This window comes from Hypomesus nipponensis, chromosome 2, assembly GCF_054491055.1.
Source record: "Hypomesus nipponensis isolate SF chromosome 2, ASM5449105v1, whole genome shotgun sequence".
NCBI classification, from domain to species: Eukaryota; Metazoa; Chordata; class Actinopteri; order Osmeriformes; family Osmeridae; genus Hypomesus; species Hypomesus nipponensis.
In genome coordinates, this window is record NC_140362.1 from 9809137 (window position 1) to 9836062 (window position 26926).

A 26926-nucleotide genomic window follows, 5' to 3' on the forward strand; every position below is an offset into this window, starting at 1 on the left:
GATAGCAGGTTGATCACCATGTTAGACCCCGCGAACACTGAACAATGGCCACAAAACTCAACAGCCCAACATGTCACACACATATATCTGTGCGGGTCGCTACACAGCCCCCCCCACCACAAAGTCCCTCGTCCCCGAGGGAACAAACAAAGTCTCTGAAGCGACCCGGAGGTCTCCTTCGCCTGCGTGACCGTGAAGGTTGCAGAGTGTCCCGATGTGGAACAGGAGGCTCCACCCGTGGCAGAGGGCTGACACTCTGAGAACCAGGGGACAAGGGTAGGGATATGGGGGACAAGGAAGCAGGAACGGGGAATACAGTCCATGGCTCCGGGGAACCACACGGGGACACAGGGAGGGAGACAGGGGGCGTGGGCCGTCTGGAGCCTGGTCTGTGGCGCTTGGGGGTGGGTGCCTGGGGAGTGTCATGACCAGAGAGGGGAATTGTGGGGGTCCCTGGGGTTTGGGGTGAAGAGGCCCCTCTGTATGGGGCTAACCTGTCCCGGTGCAGTGTCACCTTTCTCCCCCTAGGAGGAAGCTTCACCCGGTAAACCACCTCCCCTACCCTCTCCAGGACGCTGCAGGGTCCCACCCAGTGACTGTCCAACTTGGGGCATCTGCCCTTTTTCCTAAGGGGACTGTAGACCCAGACCAGCTCCCCAGCCACAAAGTGCCTACCCCGGGTGTGCACGTCATAGTTCCTCTTCTGCCTCACGCCTGCATTCACCAGTTGCCCCCTGGCGAAGGTGTGGGCTGTCTCCAGCCGGTCCTGGAGTCTCCGGGCATATTCCAGTCCCGGGGGAACAGGAGGGCTATCCAGGGGCCGACCAAACGCCATCTCCGCAGGGGTGCGGATCTCTCTCCCCAGCATGAGGAGGGCAGGCGTGCAGGAGGTGGAGTCTTGGACAGCGGAGCGGCATGCCATGAGGACCATAGGCAGGTGCTTGTCCCAGTCACGCTGGTGTTTGGCAGAGACGATGGCCAGTTGCTGTCCCAACGTTTTGTTGAAGCGTTCCACGAGGCCATCACTTTGAGGATGGAGAGGGGTAGTGCGGGTCTTGTGCATTCCCAGCCTCTCACACATGGTGGCGAACACACGGGACTCAAAGTTTCTGCCTTGGTCGCTGTGGATCGCCTCTGCTGCTCCAAACCTGCTGAACATCCCCTCTGTCAGGGCGTCGACGATGGTCTCTGCCTCCTGGTCAGGCAGAGCATAGGCCTCGGGCCATTTTGTGAAATAGTCCATGGCCGTGAGCACCCAGCGGTTTCCACTCTCTGTGGTGGGGAACGGGCCAACTACATCCACTCCCACCCTCTCCATGGGAGCCCCCACTGGAAACGGTTGGAGCTGAGCATGAGAGCGGCCTGTGGGGCCCTTTCTCGCTGTGCAGTTGTCACAGCGGCGGCAAAAGTCCTCAACATCCCTCTTGGGCTGCCCCCAGTAAAAGCCCTGACGGAGGCGGCGGAGTGTTTTTGTGACTCCAAAATGTCCAGTTCCAACCCCTCCATGAGTACTCTGGAGCACAGCCTCCCGCAACGCTTTTGGGACCACCACCTGCCACCTTTCCTCCCCTGTAGCTGACTCTTTCCATGCCCGCTGGAGCACGCCATCCGCCAGCCGCAGTCTCTCAAACTTTGACCACAACCCTTTGGTTGCAAGTGAGAGTGCCGTTACCTCCTCCCATGGTGGCCTCATCTGTGCCTCTACCCACTGTAGCACTGGCTGCAGGTCCGCATCCTGTCCCTGCTGTTCCCCCCATGCAGCCACATTGACAGTCTGCAGCTCACAGCTGACAGGCCCACTCACCCGACACCCTTTGGCAGAGACCCCCTCCTCGGCACACACCTCCCTCTCCCGTTCCTCTCTCCGCTCACAGTGGCGGCAACCATCTGCAGCACAGGGCCGGCGGGACATGGCGTCGGCGTTGGAGTGGCGTGCCCCTGCCCTGTGCACCACTGTGAAGTCGTACGGCTGAAGCTCTTCCAACCAGCGAGCCACCTGACCCTCTGGCTCCCTGAAAGACATGAGCCACTGGAGAGCAGAGTGATCAGTCCTAACAGTAAAGGGCAGGCCATCCAGGTAGTACTTGAAGTGTCTGACAGAAGCCACAACAGCCAAGAGCTCCCTCCGGGTGACACAGTAGCGGCGCTCGTGTTTGTCAAAGGTTTTACTGAAGTACGACACCACTCTCTCCCCCTCTGGCCCCACCTGGGCCAGCACCCCACCCATGCCCACATTGCTCGCGTCTGTGTCCAGGATAAAGGGCAAGGTGAGGTCAGGGGGGGGCGAGCACGGGGGCCTCGCTCAGTGCCTGTTTGAGGGCGTTGAAGGCCTTGTCACACTCCATTGTCCAAGTGAAGGCCTTGTCCTTCGAAAGCAGGCGGTTCAGGGGAGCAGCGATGCTTGAGAAGCCCCGTACAAACCTCCTGTAGTAAGAGGCCAGGCCCAAGAAGCTCTTCAGCTGTCGCTGGTCGGTGGGGATGGGCCAGTCACGGACAGCCCCCACCTTGTCTTCCATGGTGCTGATCCCCTCCTTCCCCACTTGATGGCCCAAGAAGCACACCTCCCTCCTCATGAAGTGGCACTTCTCAGGGTGGAGCTTCAGACCTGCGCCAGCCACTCGCTTCAGCACACACCGTAGCGCCCCCAGGGCTGACTGGAAAGAGCTGCCATGGGCCAGGATGTCATCCAGGTAAACTAGACACTGCTGTCGGGGAATGCCATCCAGCACCCTGTCCATCAAACGCTCAAACGTAGCTGGCGCGTTGCACAGGCCGAAACACAGGACTGTGAACTGCCAGTGTCCTCTGTGGGTGGAGAACGCAGTTTTGGCTCTTGCCTCTGGGGACAGAGGCACCTGCCAGTAGCCACTGCGGAGGTCCAGTGAGGAGAACCAGGAAGACCCCCTAACCAGGTCCAGTGACTCATCGATACGAGGTAAGGGGTATGAATCCTTCCTGGTTACTTCATTCAGCCGCCTGTAGTCCGCACAGAACCTCAGCTTGCCTCCCTTCTTAGGAACCATGACGACTGGTGCCGCCCAGGGGCTGTCAGAGGGTTCTATGAAACCCGCCCACTGCATCTCCAACACAGCCTTGTCTGCCGCCTCCTGGCGTGCCAGAGGGATACGGCGGGGTTGCATCTTGATGGGTCGAGCATCACCAGTGTCGATATCATGTTGCACCAGATGAGTCTGACCCACCTCATCCTCACTCAGCGCAAAGCTGTCTCTGAATTCAAACAGCAGCTGCCACAACTGTTCCTGCTGCTCGGGGTCGAGACCAAGACAGTTCCTCTCCCATATTTTCCTCACTGCAGACTGTGTCCCCTCCTCACCTCTTTTGGATAGCTGGGCTGGGGGGGCGCAGTCCAGGCTCCCCAAGGGATGTGTCATGGAGGCAGCTGGAGGGACGAAACACACAGCCATGGGTGCCAGGGGGGTAGGGGAACAGTCACACACCGACGTGGGGGGCATGAGTCTCTGCTGCTTTAACAGTTGGAGTGAAGGGTTCAATGGATTGAGTGAGTGTAACATTAGGGGGAGCCATGGTGACTTCTGGCCCTCCCTGAAAGCTCAGTGTGCCCCCATGTAGGTCTAACTGGCAACCTGTAGCCCTAAGAAAGTCCAATCCCAGGATACAAGGGTCCTGCACAGGCGCCACCCACACAGGATGACGCACAGACCTGCCCCCTACTGTCAGAGTCATCACTCCCTTCCCTTTCATGGGTGCCAGCTCACCTGTGACTGTGCGGAGTTGTACAGTTGTGGGCTCAAACTGAGTCCAACCTGGCACAATGTCTGGCCTCACCAGGGTAACCGTAGACCCAGTGTCCACCAAGGCAGAGCAGGGCACCCCCTCCACTGTGACAGGGACATGACAAAAGTCCCCAACACAGGTCCGGCCCACCACAACAACAGGCTCCATCCGCTCGCCCTCGTCCGCTTCTGGGGAAAGTGAAGCCTCGCTTCCCCGGAGGGCCTCTCCCGAAGATGATGGAGGTCGGGAAAGGAAGCCCGCACCACCCGGTTTATGCGGACCCCGAGCCGTTTCCCGGAGCTCTGGGGGACATGGGGCAATCCCGCCGCAGGTGACCTGGCTGGCCACAACCCCAGCAGACCCTGGGACCCGGGCGTGTGTTTTGCGCCGTCTGTAGTGACACAGCCCGAATCAGCTCTGTCATCTCAGCTAACCCATGCAGGCTTTTCCGGCTCTGGGCTGCTCTGACCACCAGCCCGCACAGAGGGTCCGTCCCCCTGCAACCCCATCACAGCCCCAGCTGAAGCCCCAGCCCCCACCAGTTCCCTCTCCAAAGCCATCTCCAAGGCTACCTGCAGTGACTCGGGATGAGCCAGCTGGGTCTGTATGCGCAGCTCCGTAGGAGAGAGCGCCTGTATGAACTGGTCGCGTGCCAGCTCGTTCTGCACGGAGGGGGGCATGTGAGCATATGCCCGACGAGAGAGGCTCTCAATGTCATTAGCCAGCACCCGCAGAGACTCTCCAGGCTGCCTGCGTCTACCACTCAGTTCGGAGCGCAGCAGCCCAGGCTGTACACACTGTCCATAGCGCCTTCTCAGGGCTCCAACTAAAGCGCCATAGTCATGTCTGTCCTCGGGGCTAAGCAGTAGCAAACAGGACAGAGCATCATCCGTGAGGCATAGAGCCAACTGCAGTGCCCTATCTTCCTCTGACCACCCCCGAAAATGAGCCAACAGTTCAAACTGAGCATGAAAAGCTTCCCAATCCGCTTTACCGGAATACTTTGGGGTCTTAACAGGCACGGAAGATAGCGGGGACTGGGCGCCGCCATGTTTGTTTACCATCCGAGCCCCAGATTCCTTGTCCCGCCGAAACGTCGACGTCGCCACTTCGGTCCGCCCACCAGAATCCGCGCAAAGCACCGTTGAAGAAGTCCCCATGCCCGCCTCAGCCGCCATCGTCCTAACGTCTTCCCTCAAGCGGCCTCTGATTTCCGACGTCCCGGCGATCTTCTCAGCCATATCCTCCGACGTCCATGCACACGCACCTCCTTGGCCGTAATCGTCCTCCACTTTCACCTTCGGAGTCCCTCGATGCATAATCAACTCCTGTTCGGCCACGGCAGCTAGCCACATAAGTCAGCTAGCTAGCTGACTAACTTTCCCTACGTTTTTACTTCTGACACCAATGTAATGACCAGCCTTGGTCTGGAAGCAACAGGCATGCAACGACGTTACAGAATAGATAGCGTTTATTCAAGGTAACAAAGGCTACTGTTTGGCCGTAGCCTACGCCAAATCAATTAACAGACTCGTACTCGTATTACGACACACGGAACAAACGCGACCAGCTCTCTTGAAAACCCAGGCGTAAGAGAGAGCTAAAAAGGTTAAACCTGGTCCTAACAATGCCCCATCCCTTCAGCCCAACCCCCCTCCCCTGTCCCTCCACCAACCACCAGGATGCCCTGCAACTGAACATTCTGTGCATTCCTGTGATTGGCAGATAGCAGGTTGATCGGCATGTTAGACCCCGCGAACACTGAACAATGGCCACAAAACTCAACAGCCCAACATGTCACACACATATATCTGTGCGGGTCGCTACAGTACTAAACATATATTTCATATTACAATAACGTAGGATTACGGCACAGTGTTCATAGGAAATTTAGGCTACTGCAGGGGGATAAATTAACAATAACCATGCCGAGAACATAGCCGTATCGTTCATGAAATGCCTCATGTAGGCTATCACCGGCCAAACTGGCTAGCGAGTTTTTATTATAAAAATGAAATTCAGCCCGCATTTGGCGGGTTGGCGGGTGTTAATTTAGAACCCTGTACGTAACGCTAGCCGCAATGCTAATTTCCGCTTTGTTAAACACTATTGACTTATGCTAAAACAGAAGTTCAATGCCTATTAATATAAATAGCCTACAGTATCCTCCGACAAGCGGTGGCGCTAATACCTCGGATACACATGAAAAAGGGGCCTGAGGAGAAAGTTCCGGCTTCAGGGGCTTGAGGAGAGAGGTCCGGTTTAGAGGGGCCTGAGGAGGGAGCACTGCATTTGGACCCTATTGACCTGTTTGCAGTTCACTGAATATGAATACCGGCCGGCGAGGCTGTGATTGGAAAACGGGACTGGAGCTGTCCCGGACGGGACAAATCGAAATCACCCATACATCGGGATGTCCCGGACATTTACATTTATTCATTTAGCAGACGCTTTTATCCAAAGCGACTTCCAAGAGAGAGCTTTACAAAGTGCATAGGTCACTGATAACAACAAGATAGCCCCATAGCATTGCGGGTAGCCAAAACAAGAAGTACATATTGTGAACAACCAAAAAATAAGTGCTAAAGGGAAGAAACCATAAGAGCATGTAATTAAGCAACTTACAATTAAACAACATTAATCTTTAAGTGCAAGTGTACTTGTGGGAAATCACCAAAAATAGGATTAACTAAAATAGAATAGAATACAACAGTTTAAATCAGCTACCACTAACCAACAAGAGCAACAGTCTAAGCCATTCGTCATTCAGATCCTTGAGGAAACTAGCATTGGGTTGAGCAAACCATTCCTAAGTACCGTTGTACTCCCGAAACAAGTGCGTCTTGAGCCTTCTCTTGAAGGTGGAGAGACAGTCTGTGTCTCTGATGGAGGTGGGGAGTTGATTCCACCACTGGGGGGCCAGGCAGGAGAAGAGCTTGTGTTGGGACCGGGCGGTCTTGAGCGGTGGGACCACCAGGCGGTTGTCTGAAGAAGACCGTAGGTGGCGGTCTTCGGTGGGGCGGTGGGGGTGTAAGGCTGCAGGAGAGACTTGATGTAGTCGGGTGCAGTCCCGTTCACTGCACGGAAGGTCAGTACCAGGGTCTTGAATCTGATCCGGGCCGTTATGGGTAGCCAGTGGAGGGAGATGAGGAGCGGGGTAACGTGGGAGCGCCTGGGTAGGTTGTATACCAGGCGGGCCGCCGCGTTCTGAATCCTCTGAAGAGGGCGGGTGGCGTATGCTGGGAGACCGGCGAGCAGCGAGTTGCAGTAGTCCAACTTGGAGAGGACCAGTGCTTGGACAAGCAGCTGGGTGGAGTGCTCAGACAGGTATCTCCTGATCTTCCGGATGTTGTAGAGGGTGAATCTACACAACCGGGAGACTGCAGCAATGTGGGCCGTGAGGGAGAGCTCGTCGTCCATGGTAACTCCAAGGTTCCTGGCAGAGGATGAGGGGGTCACCGTCGCAGATCCCAGGGTGATTGAGAGGTCGTGGGAGATGGAGGGTTTAGCCGGGATGATGAGAAGTTCCGTTTTGGCAAGGTTCAGCTGGAGGTGGTGCTCGGTCATCCAGGCGGAGATGTCTGCGAGGGAAGGCCTCAATCCTAGCTGAGATCCCCGGATCGGTCGGGGGGAACGACAGGTACAGCTGCGTGTCGTCAGCATAGCAGTGGTAGGAGAAGCCATGGGAGGTGATGATTGGTCCGAGTGAGGTGGTGTACAGAGAGAAGAGGAGGGGTCCAAGGACGGAGCCCTGTGGGACACCAGTGGAGAGCTGGCGAGGGTCTGACAGTTTGCCTCCCCAGGAGACCTGGTAGGATCTTCCCGACAGGTAGGATGAGATCCACTGGAGTGCAGTGCCAGTGATGCCCATCTCAGAAAGTCTGGAGAGCAGGATCTGGTGGTTAACCGTATCAAACGCCGCAGAAAGGTCCAGCAGAATGATGACGGATGACCTTGAAGCCGCTCTGGCAGACTGGAGGGCAGTGGTGACTGAAAGGAGGGCAGTCTCTGTGGCGTGGCCGGTCTTGAAGCCCGATTGGTTGGGGTCAAGCATGTTGTTCTGAGAAAGAAAGTTAGACAGTTGGTTTGATACAGCACGTTCAATTGTTTTAGAGAAGAAGGGTAACAGTGATACCGGTCTGTAGTTCTGGAGGACGGCAGGGTTAAGGCAGTGTTTATTGGGACAAATCGGGACGGTTGGCAACCCTAGTAGGAAAACAGTTGGGTTTGTTCTGAACTAACCTGGGAACCTTTTTTGCTTTGGCGGACATCTCAACCCTGGGGTAGCTGTCGTGTCAGCACAAGGAAATACATATGGGCTCATTGAGCTATCAACCCGACAACATGGTCTCTGCCTCTTTTGTCCTGAGTTGGGTCTGTTTTCCCTGCAACGCAACGACACGTGTGACAAGTGGGATTAAACTCCCAGAGCCAAAAACAGACAACATGGACAAGACCAGGGGCCTGCTAACACCACCGGAGTCGGAAGGTGACAGATAAGAGAAACGGAGGGGAGAGGAGAATGCTTTCAATGGCACTTCAGTGAGTGCACAACGTCAACTTGTCATGGAGAGTCGAAGAGAACTACCGACTGGAGCAAGGTAGGATGAACGGCGGGTGGTAATAGCAAGCGGCTGGGGATCACGCGTAAAGTTAACGCAGAGAAAGCTAACTTCAACAAGTGGTTGAAGTGATGACTCTGCAGCTTAGTTGCCTATGCCACAGGATGTTATACTCTCAAGCCAACAAGTAAACTATAGCACCGTTAGCCTCGCTAGCGATGTTACCCTCGCTAGCAATGTTAGTCCCGCTAGCTTTGTTAGTTGTGCTAGCTACGTTAGACCCACTCTGCTACGTTATTATCTCTGCTAGCTACGTTATTAGCTTTTCTAGTGTGGTAGAAAATTCTATCTGGACTGTGTAGATTGAACATAGTCGAAGATGGCGTTTGCAATTTAATTTATTAAGACTATACAATTAAATATGATTAAACAAAGCTTTGTTGATCAGTCATTAACGAAGGAGGTGCCATCCACACAGATCGTTCGTAAGAGTGATCCCGACTATCACACATGCTCAACCTTAGATAAACTTTAGATCAATGGCATTCTGTAAGGTCAATCAATCAATGTAGCAAACTCTGTGATTGGCTAACTCAACTTAGGGACAGCTTAAAACAATACATTTACATATCAAATGTCTCACTGTTCTTTGATGTGGCATTTCTCTGCAGGGCAGTAGATAATAAACCCTAGGAGTGGCAAGCCAAATGGTCAACTGTCCTTTGTGTGGTCATCTTCAAACAATACTTTTAATTAATTAATTAATTAATTAACAATGAAACAGGACACAGTCCTTCTCTAGCCAAATTTCAGAGCAACTGTCTCATTGAACCCTTACAGTGACCAGAGGACAGAAGGCCATATAAGATGCTTCACCCATCCCCCAGGGCAAGCTGCCCACAGAGCCATCAGCACCTCACATTCCTTTGAACTCAACTTAATTATCTTCCCTTCCTGTCTCTTACCAATGAACATAGAAGATCATAGATTTCATACACATACATATATGCATATGACCAATATTTCTACAACATTAGCTACATTAGCCCATAGTAACCCATTCAAGTACACAACCCCAGCTAGGCTAGCGCCTGTTAGTGTTAGTAATAGCTTACCACCAGTGTACCAGAGTACTCCGGTTAGCCAGCCTGTCCCAACAACAGCTAGCATTATTGGCCCCAGACTTGTAGCTCCCCTGGCAGTGGTCAACCCAAGTGGCTTGGCAACTCATAGTTAGGGAAGGGTAGGGAATTTGACCCAACAAACCAACGCTACTTCCACAATGGGCATAGTGGCTTTGACCAAAGCTATTGATGTGGGAAAAAACATCATACTGTTGTAATTATGAAGATGGTTAATGATTATGGACCCAAAGATATTTGTAATCACTCTTTGGAATATGCTATACTAATTGGAAACCATATTAATACAAGTTATATCATGGGAAACCAAATGCAAAGCTGTTTTGCTGATTACTGTCATTCCTAAACAATAGTAGGAGACGTGAAGCCCTAAATATAAGGTTTAAATAATTAAAGGATGAGTGGGGGAGAGGAGCATGTGTATGCTTTCATAAAAGACCAGGATGCATAGCTGTAATTTATGAGGCATATTTGTGGCCTTACGCCCAGAAGCCTACTACAGCTGGCTGTTCAAGGTCAGAAAGAGCCTAATTTCAAGCAGTGTCTATGTAGGAAAGTACCTGTTTTGAATCCCCTGAGACAAGGGACCCGCTTGGTAAGATTACCTCATGTCTACGAAACCAACTAATGTCGTACCATATTAACATACAATGGGGAGAAGACTATATAAGTTAAATTGTCCGGAGAAAACTTCAGTCTGATCCCGGGATCACGCTCACGTTCTATTGGCAATCTTTGTTACCTGAGAACCAATAAAACACTTTGCATCAACCCTGCTGAGTTCCAGTGCTGTTTTTACATCTTGAGAAGTGACTGAAGACGTACAGAACTTTTGTTTCATCAATTGGCGAGCTACAACCAGGAGAAGTTTGAGAGATCCACCACAGGCCTGTGGGAGGAGAGCACCTCGGAACACGCCTGGCCAAACAAATTTATAAGGTAAGCAGAGTTTTTTTTTATATATACATCTGCTTAAATTCTGTGTGTTTCCGAGGTGTGAACCCACCCTGCAGGCCAGGTAAACTGGTGCAATCTCTTCTTCAAAAGAACCTATTTCTTTTATTTAAAGTAATAAAAACTATCAAAGCACTGAAACCCAGGTTTGTTGCAAACACATTGTATGTTTCTATGTATTCTGTATGTCTTGCACTGCTATGTCACGTTCAACTATAATCTGCTGGTTCCTTGTCTGTCTAACCTTTGCTATGGGCTTGATTTGGCTTGCACTGACGGCGCAGCGCTTGCGCTAGTGTATGATATTGAGTGTGTTTGAATGTGTGAGACATATGCTATATAGTTGGTTTCCAGAGATGGTTAAATCAAAGGAGGACATCTAATATTGGGTGTGTCGTGTGTTTGAATGTGTGAGACATATGCGATATAGTTGGTTTCCAGAGATGGTTAAATCAAAGGAGGACATCTAATATTGGGTGTGTCGTGTGTTTGAATGTGTGAGACATATGCGATATAGTTGGTTTCCAGAGATGGTTAAATCAAAGGAGGACATCTAATATTGGGTGTGTCGTGTGTTTGAATGTGTGAGACATATGCGATATAGTTGGTTTCCAGAGATGGTTAAATCAAAGGAGGACATCTAATATTGGGTGTGTCATGTATTTGAATGTGTGAGATAAATGTGGTATAGATGGTCTCCTGAGATGGTTAAATCAAAGGCAGACATGGTATAGATGGTCTCCTGAGACGGTTAAGTCAAAGGCAGACATGGTATAGATGGTCTCCTGAGATGGTTAAATCAAAGGCAGACATGGTATAGATGGTTCCTGAGACGGTTAAATCAAAGGAATGACAGAGCTGGTTAAAGCTCTATTATAAGCCGGCAGACTCTCTTGGGATAGGGAGTCGAAGTACTTTGTCAATTAGATAACAACTGCGCGCATCGCTGGAATAGCGATAAATAACGTCATTGGCCAGAACTTAATGCTTGTGAATATGCTTTTGTATCAGAATGAGTAGATATTAGACATATAAAGGACTGTAATTTACTGTAAATAGAGAAAAACACACACAGTGAAGTCTGCACATGCACCAGGAACATTAACATTAAATGTGGTAGAGTAAGGAAAGACAAGAGGCTACAAATTGTCTGCTGGGCTGGGCGATAGCCAGATCTGCGTATTGCTCCTGGAACTCCGCGCCTTCACCTAAACCGTGATAGACGTGGCCGGCAGAGACAAGCGCAGCCTGGTTGTCGTTTGGGCAGCGGGTGATAAAGAAAAAAGAAAAGCCTGTACATCTCTGTGAGCCCGTAAGGCTTGACAGAGAAATGAACCACTAATAACCTGGGCACTCCAACCAGGAATAAAGTTGGGTTGTTACGGAACGAGGCCCGAAAAAATATAAAAGTAAATAGCCACACTTATTCTGCCCAAGACAGAAAACCACATTGTTATAGATAAAGATTAAAAAAACTGTTTTGTAAGCCGATGGCAAGCTCAACTCCAATGTTTCATGATTTTCTTGGATCCTAAGTTGTGAGACATGCAAAGTTGTTGGTTGAACATATCCCTGAATCATTGATATTTGTGGATGGTTAGAAACAGTTATAAGTGATTAGAAAAAATGTGTGATATTTAGAAGCATCAGCGGATCATATCTCATAGACTCCATTTTCTCTCTCCCTCTCAGACACACACACACACACACATCCTGTCTCTCCCTCTCAAACACGTACACTCACATTCTGTCTGTCTCTTTTCACTCCCTCACACACACACACACACTCACTCACTCCCAGTTCCATATACTCACACATACATACATCCACAAAACACGCAGTCACACACACACTCACACGCACACACTCTTCCCAGTCACACACACACATACACACACACACACATATCCACAAACACTTTCACACACACACACACACACTCACGTACACATACTTCCACAAACACTCACTCTCATTCACGCACACACATACATCCATATACACTCTTACACATATTTAAACTAACGACCCTCTCAGACACACACATACACACACACACACATATATCCACAAACACACACAGACACTCACATACACATACTTCCACAAACACTCACTCTCATTCACGCACACACATACATCCATATACACTCTTACACATATTTAAACTAACGACCCTCTCAGACATACACACACACACACATATATCCACAAACACACACAGACACTCACATACACATACTTCCACAAACACTCACTCTCATTCACGCACACACACACAAACATTCATTCTCGTTCCCTGCCACACACTTTCGCACCCTCTCCCTGTGTCTCACTATTCCTTGTTGTTACTCGCTGAGTTGTGTTTGAGTTACCGAACGATAGACACGGGCTTGGCGGGGAGTAGCGCCACCTGCAAAAGATAAAAGAACGACTGATCTCATAACTAGAAGCAAGGTTGTGTGAGCATGAAGCAGGAAGCGGCTCCATAGAGAGACAGGAAGAGAGGCACTAGAGATTGTGTGTAATACTGACGGCAATCAGAAGTATCAGGGGACTGTGATTATTGTAAAGTGCACACAGAACTGAATGAACAAGTAAAGTTATTGTCGAACACATTAAGGATCTCAGAGTTCCAGTTTTGAATACGGTGTGACATTTTATAAATTGGCATATTAGATAACAGTAATATAAAATACGCTTCTTACTTATTCTACTTTGATTAATGCACACAGACACAATAGTATTTTTGATTAAAAAAAAAATAAATAAATAAAAAAAAAACACATTTGGAAAAGCTGAGAATTGACAGAATGCTCAGCTGTTAAACTTAAAAACTTGGCAGATTGCCTAATAGTGACATTCTGCCCTAGAAGATAATTTTTCCCTGACGTGTCTTAACAGTAAAACAATTGGCTAAACTCTACAGGTTGGAGCAGACCACAGTAGCCACTATCTTAGTGACTTTTGTTTAAAAGTGCCAGTAGGGCACACAATAGTAGTACGGGACAGGCCAGCCACACATCCATCTCTCAGGATCATTGTTGTTCCCAGTGGGCTAAGTGGAGATAGGAAGCAACCAGACCTCCATAAACAATAGACAAAAGAGGCTGGTGTAGGACCCCAACTTAGCTCCAGTGAGCTAACTGGGACAACTAATGAGCTATTTTGTAGAAATTAAGAAAACGGACGACCAAACAGAGTTTCCCAGGTCCTTGGTCAGCAGAACACAACACATTTATACAGGGATCATTCACGGGAAAAACTGTGGGGAGGCTTTGGACAGCCAGGTGACAGCTCCAATGGAGGTAATAAAAAATAAAGATGCCACCCAGACGACAAAAAGTTAATTAAACAGTTCATGACGAAATGGCATGCTCACAATTCAGTTTGGCCGAAAGGAGGATCCTTTGATTTAGCGTGCTGTGAGGAGGTGGAGGTCAACATAAAGCCCCATAAATCTAAAGATTTGAAAGAAGACGAGGGAAAAGGAAGTGCTAGGTTGGTTTAGAAAGGAAGGACACAGACGCCAGCAGATAGCAAGAAAAAGACGGAAAATACGAAGTGATGAAAGAAGACAGAGAAAATAACCAATCCAACAGAGACAGGAATAAAGGAAGCACAGGGACAGAGCCCCACCGCACCAGTGTGGCCATTGGAGCCACCCCCATATTTAGACATACCCATTCAGAACTGGACTGTATCCAGTCTTAAACACGGGCCCAGAGGGTGGAAAAATGTCAGGACAACTACATGGAGATTTTACTTTCACCCTGGACACAATACCAGAACTATCAGATCTACCAGAAATCCACACCGGGCCCAGAGAGGCGATGATACCAAGCAGGAGAGAGTCGCACAAGGCTGGCCTGGAGCAAGAGGACAGGATGTCGGCATGCAGCAGTGAACAGTCACAAGACATTCGAGACAGACTGGAGTATCAAGAGAAAACTACAGCAAAAGCAGACGTGGCGCACCTGGTGGACAGACTGAATTACCTGGAAGAAGCAAAAAGAAAAGATTCCATCGAAAATGAACTGAGAAGGTTAAGACATCATGACCGTCGAGAACTCCACCAAAAAGAGGGTGAGGACTCCATCACAGCATCTCCGCAAGCAACTCATCACTCATCAGGGGCACGCCCCAAACAAAGAAGCAGCGGGCACGAAGAGTGGGACAACCTCAATCAGAAATGTGAAGGCTGGAAAGAGAAAATAAACAAGATGGAGAGTGAAATACACAATCTAACAACAAAACTACAACTTCCCGATGTTATGAGGTCCACACCTAAGTCGACGCCTGAAGTCAGATCAAACGAGGATCCCCACAGCACATGGCATCAGCTCAGCGACAGGAGGGCCCTGCACCTAAGTCTGGAAGGCCTCATCACTCCGCAAGATGGAAGAACCGAAGCTAGACAACAGCAGGCTGAGGAAGTGGAGAGGGCTCCAGACGACGGACAACGACGCAGGCGACGCACTCACCAAGAACAACCACAACAGTGGGTACGAGACGGAGGAAGACTTGGGAGAAGATCCAGCCTAATCAACCACCTAGATGGGGGGACAACAGAGGATCCAGACGATCTATCCCAGATATGCCCCCTGGTGGTGAAAGGAGCTGGGCAACATCCCCTGTACGTACCGTGGTCATTCATGGACATGATTGGCCTGGCAGGGAGACTGCCTACACTCACTGACGGAGCCAACAAATGGATAACAGCACTCGAAGAAAGCACAGCAGGGGTGACATTGGCTCTGGGAGATATAAAGGCTCTGCTGATGCACATGGCCGGAAAACAGATAACAGAAGAAATTTTCCACAATGCGCAACTGCCAAGGGTGGTGAGCGGAAACCAAGCGGACAGCGTAGGGTTTGGAGGTCACCGCAATCAAGTGTGGGCAGAGCTAAGGAAACACTACCCAGAGAAGATGGATCCCTCCAAGCTAGATGGCGAAGTGCCGAAAGACGACGAATGTCCATCAAAGTTCCTGCACGTTTTCCAACGCAGATGGAGAGACGAGACTGGGGGTGCCTGGAACACAAACAACACCACACAAAGACTGTTTATGCTGATGGCGAAAAAGGCAATGCCACAAGACGTGCAAAAGCGCCTGGATGGTGTGGTAGGCCTGATGAAAATGGACTGGCCATTGTTCTCAGAACACATAGTCCACCATGTGGATAATTGCAGAAAAGAAAAACGGGAAGCAGAAGAACTGAACAAACAACTTGTCAACAAGCTAACACAACTACAGCTGGGTGAACTGTGTAAGCAAAAGAAAGACAAGGCCAAGACGCAAGCCCCAGTTATAACGGCACAGGCCATGGTTCCCGATAACCTGACACCCCAGGCCCCAGTAAGGTTCCAGCCATCACCCCAATCTCCTGCCCCACCAGGACCCGTGCAGGCAGCATCAGTTTGCCCTCCAACTCTCACCCTACCAACAATCCATGTGCACATTGGCTCCTCAGATCAACCCTGGAAGGGAAAAGGAGGACCTGCCCAACAGAGTGGGAAACCCCGTGGGGGAGGAGGACGAGGCCAACCCCCACAGCAAGATGGCCAAACACAGCCCAACCCCAATCTGACGAACAATCAGCCACAAAATGCACGGAAGTGCTGGGCATGTGGACAACAAGGACATTACAAACAAGACTGTCCAACAAACCCGCCTGTGGGGCCTGCGGCAGACTGGCAATAGAGGTGCCCAGAGAAGCCTGAGGGGGAAAAAATGTCGCCAGTCATCTCATTACAACCACGAGAAGAACCCACCATACCAGTTACAGTGCAAGGACAAGAACATGCCTTCATGGTGGACACAGGAGCGACGTACTCATGCATTGGAAAAAATGGCTTCAATCTCCCCCTCTCAAATTCATCCATCCGAACTGTAGGCTTTTCTGGGAAAACACAAGTGATTCCACTTACGGAGCCACTCACAACGAAAATTTTTTGTAGCGCCTCTACTGTACTTAGCGCATACTCCCATCAATCTATTAAGAAAATACATTCTTTGCATATTAAAAGCCAATATCGTGTGCACCCAAAGCGGCCTGCGAGTGGAGTTCCAAGAAGATCCCTCAGCAAACCAGATGATGCCACTGACGGTTGAAAAAAGGAACTACAACATGTCTTAAGTCCACTAATGAATGTAAATACTCAAAAATCCCCAGAGCCAGACACCACCACTAGCGTACTGGCTACAATTGTGGCCCCACAAGAATCTTCATTGATCCAGTCATGGGAAGAATGGGAGCCATGGATCCAAGCATTAGTAGGGAAATCAAGACCACAACAAATGCCACTCCACTGCACTCTTCTATATGACAAACATCAAAGTCACACGGACTATTTAATTTAATTTATTCATTTATTTTGCAGGGACTGAGAGGCTAATGTTCATCTGCTGTCCCCTGCCTGATGTTTGAAGGCAGCCTAAAATTATGCCGACTGTTGGATAGAGTTGATAAAAAAAGAAAAGAAAGTACTCTATCAACAACCAGGATATCTTTGTAGGCCCCGAAGGAGCTGCCACAACTTTAACACTCCCACCAGAATACAAAAAAAAAAAAAAAAAGAATCTTATATTAAATACAGGACTCTGCCCCTGCGTTACATTAATGACAATCTCGCGAATTAGGACCAATACTAAGAGTAGCTTTACAGGAATTAGAATGGAGGCCCACAAATAATACACATATCCCCTGACACACGTTATAGAATTTCAGTAAAGTTAGGGACAGCTGAGACAGTGGTAGTGAATATAAAAACATCAACAAAACTATTTAAATGTAAAACTATAATGTAATGTCAGCTTTGAGAGCATTTGTTAGAACAGAAACCCCCCACGTTATGATTAAAACATAAGACAGATGTAGGTTATATAAAGGCAGCAGAACCCATACATGTAAAAGTAAAGCAAGGAGCAAGATTACCCTACCGGAGACAACACCCTCTCCGACACCACGCTATAGACAGGATTAGATCCACTATTAAGGATCTAGTGAATGCAGGAGCCCTAGAAACAAAAAGCTCCTGTAAAACACCCATCTTTCCAATAAGAAGCCAAACTCTAATGATTATCGATTGGTACATGATCTGCGAGCTATTAACTCCATTGGAGACGTTCCAAAGGTGATTGTTCCTGATAACCACACCATACTATCCAACATTCTGCCAGGCACCAAATGGCATACAGTTGTTGACCTGTGCTTTTTTCTGTTTCCGTACATTCAGACTCACAACACCTGTTTGCTTTCACCTTTGAAGGTAAACAAATTACTTACACCCAATTATCCCAGGGATTCCTGGACAGTCTAGCTGTGTTTCATCAATGTTGGCCCAGGACTTGCAGAATCTGCAGGTTACCAGGCTCCGAAACATCAGACGATAGGGTAAATGTTTACCTTGATGGGAATGACGGGATACAGCAGACCATGGATTTGTGAATATTCCCCTTAAAACAGCACCTTTGCGAGCCCTTACTAGGACTGCAGGGCTGGCAAGTAATGCTGCTACATTGCAGTGGACCAAAGAGGTGGAGGGAGCTTTTTAGCTCTCAAAAGTGACATGCAATCTACCCCTCACCCTTGGCAATCCCGTTTACTCAAAACCATTTGATCTATATGTTGCAGAACGATCTGGATATGCTACTGCTGTATTGTTGAAAGACACGCCCATGGGGAAACAACCATTAGCCTATTACAGTACACAACTAGATAATGTAGAGGCAGGACTGCCACCCTGCTATCAGAGACTGGCAGCCACTGTTCTTTGGTTTCAAACAAGCATCATCATAGACAATGGGACACCCAGTAATTTTCTACACATCCCATCCCATATGCCTTATTCACGACCCCACATTTAGTTTTGGAACAGGCCAGAAGAACTGATTACGAGGTCATACTGTCAGCTCCAGAACTAACCATTCAAAGGTGTGGCACAGTGAACCCATACCTGTGTTCATGTCACTGATGTCTTTGCTATTAGGGATGCGCATGGTGGTCACCATTGCGCCAGGGGGGTGATTATAGATCACTTTCAAGTCGTACGAGGGTCATCATATTTAGCAGCCACAGTTGATATTGTTACGCGAATGCAAAGTATGTGAACATTATAATATCAGGAAAGCATTTTCCGCTCCCATTTCACACAGTCCAACAGCAGACGAACCATTTAGACATCTAATGATAGACTATGTAGACAAGATGCAACGTATAAGAAGACTGAGATACATCCTGGCAGTGATCTGTCGGTTCAGTGGATGGGTAGAGGCAGTGCCAATTGTAGATCCAGATTCCTGACCAGTAGCAACATTTTCTGTGTAGAGAGGTCTTTCCAAGATTTGGGATCCCGGATAGCATAAGCTCAGACAATGGACTACATTTTGTGTCCAAAACATTTAAATTGGCATTAAAACTGTTAACAATCAAACAAGGTTTGGCAGTGTTTATCATCCCCAGTCACAAGGGACAGTCGGGAGAGCCAACTGTACCTTGAAAACCAAGGTAGCAAAGATCATGGCTGATGGTAAGTTAAACTGGGTAGGCCTACAGACCTTACCGCCGGCACTAATGATAATGCGCCCGAGTACTAACCGCCTGAAAACCAACCGCCTGAATACTAACCGCCTGAGTACTAACCACCTGACATTTATAACACCGCATGAGATGACTACGGGAAGACTTCTTCCAGTTCCTTATTTAAGAGGACCCATTGAGGGTCCCTCACTTGAAGGAATTGGGAAGGGAGGTAGTGTTTCAGCAGGCGAAAGGTGTCAACAAGGAAAGGGAAGCAGAGATTCCAGAGAACCAGCAGACGGTTGCACCTGGAGATTGGGTCTACGCGAAGATGAACATGGAAGACGATCCCAACCGGCTGACTGACCAACAACCCAGACCACCAGCAGAGACCCATCTCCACCAGCCCCACTGGACCAAGCCCGGTGTGGCCACCACCTTTCAGCTCACCAGGACCATCACACCGGATCCAGCGGCTCGATGACCCAGGAACCACCAGGCTACGATCCAATGACCAACCATCACCTCCAGGAGTCCAGACCATGGAAGGTGAAGCAGAGGATCCAACGGGAGGAGAATCCCAGATGGAGACACGGATGAAGACACGACGACCTGCTCACCGGACCCTGGACCGCTGAGACCGCACGGCGGATTGGAGACGTGTCACTGGCTAAGTTTAAGAGCCTCCAGAGACGGGTGTCCAAAAAGATAACACAATGTTTCAATACTGCATGACGGAGAGGACGAGTACTACAACGGCGGTGGCATCGTTACAAGAAAAAAAGAGCATCGGAGGAATGAGATGACGGCTCTTCGCAAGAAGAACCGGGTGCTGACACGCCGCAATGAGGAACTGAGGATGATGGTGGAGAACATGCAGCGACGTTGGGACGACTACGAACGCGCACACCTCCCGGACACACGGGGGTATGATGACTACGAGTAAATATACATGCTCACCTTCATCACTCATTGGTAGTTATGTGGTTTACCTGTTACACAGCTGTATTGTGGAATGTGAAGAGGTCTGTCCCTGACTTACTGATTGGTTAACAACAATTAAAAAGATTGGTTATCCTATTATTTACATGTGGTTTAGATTGATCTAAATTTAAGAAAGTGTTTGCTCTAAACCTGGCGAAATTAAGCTCATGAGCACATAACCCGTGATCTGAACTGTTACTTATGTTCCGTGTATTATCTACAAGTTGATATTATTCTGATTTATGCTGCATGCAGAGCCATAAGTGGGTCTTTGGACGGTGTGACTACGAAGGGCCTGTGTAACTGAGGCAAGTCAGAGGTCACAATATTTCCAAAGTGTATAATGCCATGCAACTTTGTACGAGGGAAAAGAGAAGGAATGACAAGGCCATTTCTGGAAGCCCTGTCTAAAGACCTACCCGAAAGCTATCTTGCAGCCAATGTCCCTTTTCGGTGCCCGACAATGGCTATGTTAATCATTTTGTATCCTCCTATATAGTGATACCATGTACTCTTTGTTTGAAGACATCACATTATAAGTGTATTAATGTCATTTTTGTTATGTTTTGTCTCTGGCAATGTTGCCCTGGAGATGCCCTTACGGTGTAGGTCTACTATCACATGGTTGCTGAGTTGTGTGGGACTAGTTGAGGTGTTGATGGCCTCTGCAAGTTATATCTGCAGGAGTGTAGTGGTGGGGGTAAACCCTAGTGCTCGCTGGCTCATCATATGTCCAGCATTCCCTGTGTGTAAGGCGCTCACTGTCAAGGGAGAGACACCAAATCTACTAACCAGGAACGTCACGTCCACTGGCTGGGGTGATGTGTATAATCAATACGTAATCATATATACATCACATGGAGAATTCTGTGCACATTATTTTCGATCTATGCGAGTGTAACGGACCAATTTGATATATGTAATAGCACCTCAGTGCTACGCACCTCGGTGTGACTGGTGGGTGGGCAGAAAGTACAGTATGACGACTAGCAATGACTCAGTTTGTCACATATGCTTAGGTAGAGGCAAGAACGGATACTCATGTCGCATTATGAGCATAGTTAACCCAGATGGCTCGTGTTGTGCGGGTCATTGGCTACGGGGAGTTTCTAGTTTTAGTTCCCCATACCCTTACAATTGTACTCCCCTGCTATGTGATTGCAATAAGCTGTTAGCTTAAGCGAGTATTGGAATGGAGGATAGTCCACCAGGCCACCTATGTTGCGCTTCGCACATGATGACATTTAAGGCAAGGACCAACATTTCAGATGCTTTGTTTTTGATTTTGATGATTCTATGGTCTACTTGTATGATTTTACAGTGTATGTTGTTGTTGTTTCAATGCTTTGATTATTTGTCTTTTCTCATCGTTCTTCCGTGATTGCTTCTGTTTAATAATTACAGTGGTATTTCCAACATGGGTGTGGTGGGACTTTGCAAGTCCCACAGGGGGGATTGATGTGGGAAAAAACATCATACTGTTGTAATTATGAAGATGGTTAATGATTATGGACCCAAAGATATTTGTAATCACTCTTTGGAATATGCTATACTAATTGGAAACCATATTAATACAAGTTATATCATGGGAAACCAAATGCAAAGCTGTTTTGCTGATTACTGTTATTCCTAAACAATAGTAGGAGACGTGAAGCCCTAAATATAAGGTTTAAATAATTAAAGGATGAGTGGGGGAGAGGAGCATGTGTATGCTTTCATAAAAGACCAGGATGCATAGCTGTAATTTATGAGGCATATTTGTGGCCTTACGCCCAGAAGCCTACTACAGCTGGCTGTTCAAGGTCAGAAAGAGCCTAATTTCAAGCAGTGTCTATGTAGGAAAGTACCTGTTTTGAATCCCCTGAGACAAGGGACCCGCTTGGTAAGATTACCTAATGTCTACGAAACCAACTAATGTCGTACCATATTAACATACAATGGGGAGAAGACTATATAAGTTAAATTGTCCGGAGAAAACTTCAGTCTGATCCCGGGATCACGCTCACGTTCTATTGGCAATCTTTGTTACCTGAGAACCAATAAAACACTTTGCATCAACCCTGCTGAGTTCCAGTGCTGTTTTTACATCTTGAGAAGTGACTGAAGACGTACAGAACTTTTGTTTCATCACTATCTCCCCTGCTCTGGCTTAAGTTTCCTCAAACAACCTGGCCGCTGCACACCGAAGCAGATAGAGGGTGAACATAGGACGTTATGATGGTAGCACAGTGTGGGAGACCTATTAGACTCAGTTTCAACTGATAGCCAGTGCCAACCGGTGGCGTACCACAGAGAGAGTGCAGTGCAGTTGGCAGCTGCACTGGAAGGCAAAGCTTGTCGGGTGTAGTTGGACCTCACTGTTGGGGACATGACTGACCGACTAGCAATCGCACGGGCTATAGAGAGACAGTTTGGAGACCCAATGTCCAGTTCAGAAGATAGGCGAAGATTTAATGAGAGGGGCCGTAAGGACGTGGAGAATCTGGGGGTCTATGCCGCAGTTAAGACACCGAGCCCAGAAAGCATTCCCGGAATTCCAGGAGGAGCAGTGGTCCCTCCTAGCCAAGGAGGCATTTATCTGTGGACTGAGACCCTACACTCTGAGACAACAAGTACGGCTAAATTACCCCGGGTCCTGGGAAGAAGCAATGGAACGGGCCCAGGAGGGGGAGCACATTTTGTGAGAAGGAAGGGAGACCATAACCCACCAACAGTGGCCGACCCGACCCTGAATGGCACAAACCCCAAGTCCAGCAGCCATAACACACTCAGATCAGACTCCGCCAGACCCACAAAATCATACCTGCTGGCGGTGTTGGCAAAGGGGCCACATCCAATACCACTGCCCAGTGCTGGATGACACACAAAACAACAGGTGTTGCAGGGAAACTGCACGGGGGCGGTGTAAAGAACAGTACCACTGCCCCCGAAACAGTATTGTTCAAACCCTCGTCAGCCAAGAATAATTATGTCATAGGGGCTAGTGCTTTGGGGTCACCGGAAGGGGAGGAGTGCCGGTTGTTAGTTAAAGGAGAAGGGAGGTCAGTTATACACTGGTAGACACAGGGTCTACAGTCACGCTCATCCGTCCCGACCTGGTAGGGGAGGGGAAGGGAAGGTACTCTTTTCCACAACCTTTTTGTTGATCACAGTCACTGGAGACAAGGCTACGATGTTAGGGCGGAGCAAGGTGAACTTTGAAATCGGAAACCAGACATTCCCACATCTGACCTTGCTAGCCGACATTCCTTAACAATGTCTACTAGATATAGATTTTATGAGGGCCACCGGCTGTGTGTTAGATCTAGTCAAGAACACTGATACTGGGGAATAACAATCTCTGGTCAAGTCAAGTTGTTTTATAGAGTACATTTAAAAACAGCCAATGCCGACCAAAGTGCTGTACAAAATCATCAAATAGGGCAAAACAACAATAAGTAGGAACAACAGACAAACAAAAAACAAAAATTACAATAAGCACGAGTGACCCCAAAAGCTAGTATGCCTTAGGCCCGGCCCAAACAAAGAATCAGGATCCAGTGAAGTGGAAGACCCCAGTCTGCTTGGTGGGAAAGGAAGGGGCATCCCTGTTCTGCACACAGAACAGGGATGCCCCCTCCTTTCCCACTAAGCCCCTACAGAGCTGCCGTCAATAGACCTTTTTTGAAACGTAAACAATAACAGATCAGTTTAGAATGTAAGGCCCTGAGCTACATCCGGCTAGCGCGTTTCCTGCATTATCGCTAGCAACTTTACCATAGACTTAACATAATATAGCGCATATTACCATCAATTAACTGGCTGTGAATAGCAGCGATACATTGAATAATGTCCCCTAACCGACCCACTGGATCAGAACGTTATTTATTTTAAGGTATAATTTATTTTAGGCTGATCTAAAATCCTACCTAAGGTAGAGCTAGACGCTTATTTCCTTGAACCAACGTCAGACTCTGATGTTGACCCATCATCATTTTGCACCCTAATTTTACAGGCTATTGAAACAACGTTGAAAAACCAACGCTATTCTAACGGTATTTCCACCAATATTACCATTGAAATAATGTTAAAAGATCAACAAGCTATCATTTACAGCAGCAACCCAGTCATCTCGTTGTCCCGTTTTTATAGGAAATTTAAACTTGTTGACAACTTGTTAACAATTGCAGTCACGATAAGCGGTACTACGACGGCGGTTATCAACTCTCTAACTCAACCCAGACAGAGCCTGTTTAAGGAGAGCCTTGCCACTCCCTATTAAACCCCATTGTACCGAATTTGGCTGCAGTCAACTGTCCTTTGTGTGGTCACTCGTGGTCACTCGCGAGTGCATGTTGAATGGGAGTCTATGGAACTAAACGGCTAAATTTGTCTCTTTCGCCTGATTGTCGTTGAAAAATCTCTGATTTGATTGTAGTTTGTGCATGTTCAACATGGATTATAGGTCAAAAATTGAATGAACGAGTACTTATGTCCTTTTGATTTCTTACATTGTGAGTCGTTGTTGCCCATAACACGCTAGCATTCTGCTACTGAATGCTGATTGGTTAGAAAAGGACTGATACGACCAGAGCTCCTGCTTGATGGCATCCGAAGCGGAATCAGAATGTCGGAGCATTAGCAACATTAGCAACAACATTAGCAAGCCAAAACTCTTTCAAGCATGTGTATTGACAGGGAGAGCCTAACCTGTCAGCTGTGTTGTCGATGCCCTGAGAGAAAAAAGTAAGTGACCAGAGCTTGCCGTCAAGCAGTAGCTCTGGTCGTACGATGTGTATGACGTCAATGACATTTTCAAAAGCTTTTTAGAACAGAAAGGCGACTTTCAAAAAATCTAAAACCCGGCAGTATGTATTTTTTTGGCCTCCCCTTTTGAATTCAGAATTCAAATTACAGGACAAAAAATTATATCCTGAGAAAAGTGGATTTTGAGGGGTACCGCTCCTTAGACCTCCATTCATTCTGCACTCGCTCGTTAGCGCCCTCACATGGAATTTCAACCAGTTCAGAACCCGGAAGTTTCCAGAGAGTGGCAGTTCTCTCTATATTAGACATTCTCTGACCCAGATCTTTCCAATCTAGAGACGTGCGCGTTCACATAAAGGGGCGGTGTTTGAACCGTATGTCCAATCGCAAACATGGACTAAACAAGAGCCGCATATTTCACGGAGGAGGAGCAGACAATCTTACAAACTTTGTCTACTCCTCCTGCGTGAAATATTGTAATACAAGCATATCAGGAATACAGACATAATACAGGCAAATTTCAACAAAGTCACTGCTGCTAAGCTGGAAAAAAATAGCATACGCTGTAAATGCGTAAGCTACATGACTTATTGAAGATGTGACCATAATTATGTGCATTCCACAACGTTAAACTTTTGTTGCTGTATTATTTTAGTTGCAACCCTGCAGTGGCAAACGATCGTGGGATCAAATGCTAAATAAATATAAAACCATGATTCAAAACGGTAAGTAGCAGTAGGCAATACTTGCACATATTTTAAGGCCAACAAGTACAAGGCTGAATTGCCTGAATTAGTCCCTTTTGTAGGATATTGTATAGCTACAAAAGGCCTGTAGAACAATGAAATTGCCTGCAGCCAACAGGAAGAAAAATTAGGCAACTGGTGGCAGCAGGTTGGAAGCCCAGGCATATGTATGTTTCAAGTAATCTATGTGACCATGTTCATTCAACAATTATTTATGAATATTGTAGGAGTGAAATGTATAACTGTTCTCTGCAGTGACAGGAAATACAATGGTGTTGCTGCCACCACCCACTGTCGTCCCACTGTGCCATACAGAGGTAACAGTGAAACTAATAGTCATACGCCAGTATGTATGCCATATGTGGTTGCTGAATATGGATGAAATATACCATTTACTTTCTCAAGTGGAGGTCCTAGATGATCAGGAAACTGTGTCTGCCTGCTCATTTTGGGGGTACACCTTTGAGTTTTATTTACCACTTGCAACACAGATGGTGAGAGTGTGTGAACGTGTGACTGTGATTGAAGTGTCTGTAATGACTTACTAATTGTGGTGGTCTTGACGAAGAAAGTGTTTTGTCCGTGTCTTCATAAACGGAGTGACTAAGTTCAGTTGAGTTTTTATAAGTATTTATCAATCTGCAGATTGGGAGAGAAAACCAGACCTCTGACAATAAATGACAACACAACACCAGGCTTAGGTCTCAATCAAGTCTCTCTCCGCTCTGAAGGACAGAGGACCATCTTTTATAGGGCACAAGAATGTAAACATAGATAGTGACAGTCAGGCAGAAATTACGTTACAACAGTCTCAGAGAAAGAGATTAACAGCTCCCAACACATGACCACTCAAACTTGTAACGGTGGCGACCCCAGGTAGTGAATGTTCGGGCGCCAGGCAGGCCCGTACTCCTGCCAATTAACTATGGGTGTACCGCCGTCAGCAATTAAATAAAACACAACGAATGCAAATACGGAAGAACAGCTCAGAAACTCAATGCAAATGTACGTGGTACTCTTTACTAAACGACAAGCACACAATCAAAATTATAATTCCCCCCCCTTGAACCCACGTCAAGGAAACGAAACAAACAAACATTATCAACTTAAACGCCTGTAACCACGACACTCAATCCCCGATAATAAAACAAACAAACGATGCAGTGAACAGTCAGTCTGTGGGGTGTAAGGGTGCGTGTGTGAGGGTGCGTTGATGGGGTGGCGGAGCGGCTTGAGAGTCGCACAGTAGTTGAGCAAGGTGTTACTCCAGTCTCCACTCACGGACACGCGTTAGACGCCACGGACTTGCCCTGGTCCCCAGAAAGGTAGGACGGCAGGTCGGCGATTCTGGTAGACGTTCACCGTTTGGTTCTCCGGCGGTTCACGTTCACGTTCACCATTTGGTTCTCCGTGTCGCGTCGGGTGGACTTCACCGGACCACGGACTCCAGCACTTTGGGTCGGTGAGCAACCGTCGAGATTTTGGTATCCTGCTTTTCTGGGTAACTCCTCT